Consider the following 2,500-nt stretch of genomic DNA (forward strand, 5'->3'; position numbering starts at 1 on the left):
GCAAATGGAAGAGTAGTAGAAAGGGCATTAATGGATTATGTGTTGATAACTAAAAGAATGTTTGGAAGATTGAAAGACGTGCACGTGTTTAGGGGTATGGCTAACGGTATGTCTGATCATTTTTTGGTGGAAGGAAAATTGGTTGTAGCAAAAGAGTGGGGAATAGAGTAGGTGGATGTAAAAGGGAGCTAGTGAGGGTTGAAGAGCTAATAAAACCGGGGGTAAAAAGTAAATATCAGGAAAGGTTGAAAATGGCATATGACGAGGTGAGAGTAAGAGAAACTGGTAATTTAGAGGAGGAGTGGAAGTTAGTAAAAGAAAATTTTGCTGGGATTGCAAGTGATGTATGTGGCAAGAAGGTTGTTCGAGGCAGCATGAGGAAGGGCAGTGAATGGTGGAATGAAGGAGTGAAGGTAAAAGTGGAAGAGAAAAAGAGGGCTTTTGAAGAATGGCTGCAGAGTAATAGTATAGAGAAGTATGAAAAATATAGAGAGCAAAAGGTGGAAGTAAAGCGCAAGATACGTGAGGTAAAGAGGGCAGCTGACCTGAGGTGGGGTCAGGGACTGGGTCAGTCATATGAAGAGAATAAGAAGAAGTTTTGGAAAGAAGTGAAGAGAGTAAGGAAGGCCGGCGCAAGAATTGAAGAGACAGTGAAAGATGGAAATGGAAGGTTGTTAAAAGGAGAGGAGGCAAGGAAAAGGTGGGCGGAATATTTTGAAAGTTTGCTGAATGTTGAGGATGATAGGGAGGCAGATATAATTGCTGTTCCAGGTGTTGAGGTGCCAGTGATGGGAGATGAGAATGAGAGAGAGATTACAATAGAGGAAGTGAGGAGAGCACTAGATGAAACGAGAGTAGGAAAAGCATCTGGTATGGATGGTGTAAAAGCTGAGATGTTGAAGGAAGGGGGTGTGACTGTACTTGAATGGTTGGTGAGATTGTTTAATGTGTGTTTTGTGTTGTCATTGGTACCAGTAGATTGGGTCTGTGCATGTATTGTACCACTATATAAGGGTAAGGGAGCTGTGCATGAGTGTTGTAATTCAAGAGGTATTAGTTTGTTGAGTGTAGTTGGAAAAGTGTATGGTAGAGTACTGATTAATAGGATTAAGGATAAATCAGAGAATGCAATCTTGGAAGTACAGGGTGGTTTTAGAAGAGGTAGGGGTTGTATGAATCAGATTTTTACAGTTAGGCAGATATGCGAGAAATATTTAGCAAAAGGTAAGGAGGTGTATGTTGCGTTCATGGATCTGGAGAAAGCATATGATAAGAGTTGATAGGGAAGCAATGTGGAATGTGATGAGGTTATATGGAGTTGGTGGAAGGTTGTTGCAAGCAGTGAAAAGTTTCTACAAAGGTAGTAAAGCATGTGTTAGAATAGGAAATGAAGTGAGCGATTGGTTTCCGGTGAGAGTGGGGCTGAGACGGGGATGTGTGATGTCGCCGTGGTTGTTTAACTTGTATGTTGATGGAGTGGTGAGAGAGGTGAATGCTCGAGTGCTTGGACGAGGATTAAAATTGGTAGACGAGAATGATCATGAATGGGAGGTAAATCAGTTATTGTTTGCGGATGATACTGTACTGGTAGCAGACACAGAAGAGAAGCTTGACCGACTAGTGACAGAATTTGGAAGGGTGTGTGAGAGAAGGAAGTTGAGAGTTAATGTGGGTAAGAGTAAGGTTATGAGATGTACGAGAAGGGAAGGTGGTGCAAGGTTGAATGTCATGTTGAATGGAGAGTTACTTGAGGAGGTGGATCAGTTTAAGTACTTGGGGTCTGTTGTTGCAGCAAATGGTGGAGTGGAAGCAGATGTACGTCAGAGAGTCAATGAAGGTTGCAAAGTGTTGGGGGCAGTTAAGGGAGTAGTAAAAAATAGAGGGTTGGGCATGAATGTAAAGAGAGTTCTATATGAGAAAGTGATTGTACCAACTGTGATGTATGGATCGGAGTTGTGGGGAATGAAAGTGATGGAGAGACAGAAATTGAATGTGTTTGAGATGAAGTGTCTCAGGAGTATGGCTGGTGTATCTCGAGTAGATAGGGTTAGGAACGAAGTGGTGAGGGTGAGAACGGGTGTAAGAAATGAGTTAGCGGCTAGAGTGGATATGAATGTGTTGAGGTGGTTTGGCCATGTTGAGAGAATGGAAAATGGCTGTCTGCTAAAGAAGGTGATGAATGCAAGAGTTGATGGGAGAAGTACAAGAGGAAGGCCAAGGTTTGGGTGGATGGATGGTGTGAAGAAAGCTCTGGGTGATAGGAGGATAGATGTGAGCGAGGCAAGAGAGCGTGCTAGAAATAGGAATGAATGGCGAGCGATTGTGACGCAGTTCCGGTAGGCCCTGCTGCTTCCTCCGGTGCCTTAGATGACCGCGGAGGTAGCAGCAGTAGGGGACTCAGCAGTATGAAGCTTCATCTGTGGTGGAAATGTGGGAGGTTGGGCTGTGGCACCCTAGCAGTACCAGCTGAACTCGGCTGAGTCCCTGGTTAGGCTGGAGG

Source organism: Palaemon carinicauda, chromosome 41, assembly GCF_036898095.1.
Source record: "Palaemon carinicauda isolate YSFRI2023 chromosome 41, ASM3689809v2, whole genome shotgun sequence".
NCBI classification, from domain to species: Eukaryota; Metazoa; Arthropoda; class Malacostraca; order Decapoda; family Palaemonidae; genus Palaemon; species Palaemon carinicauda.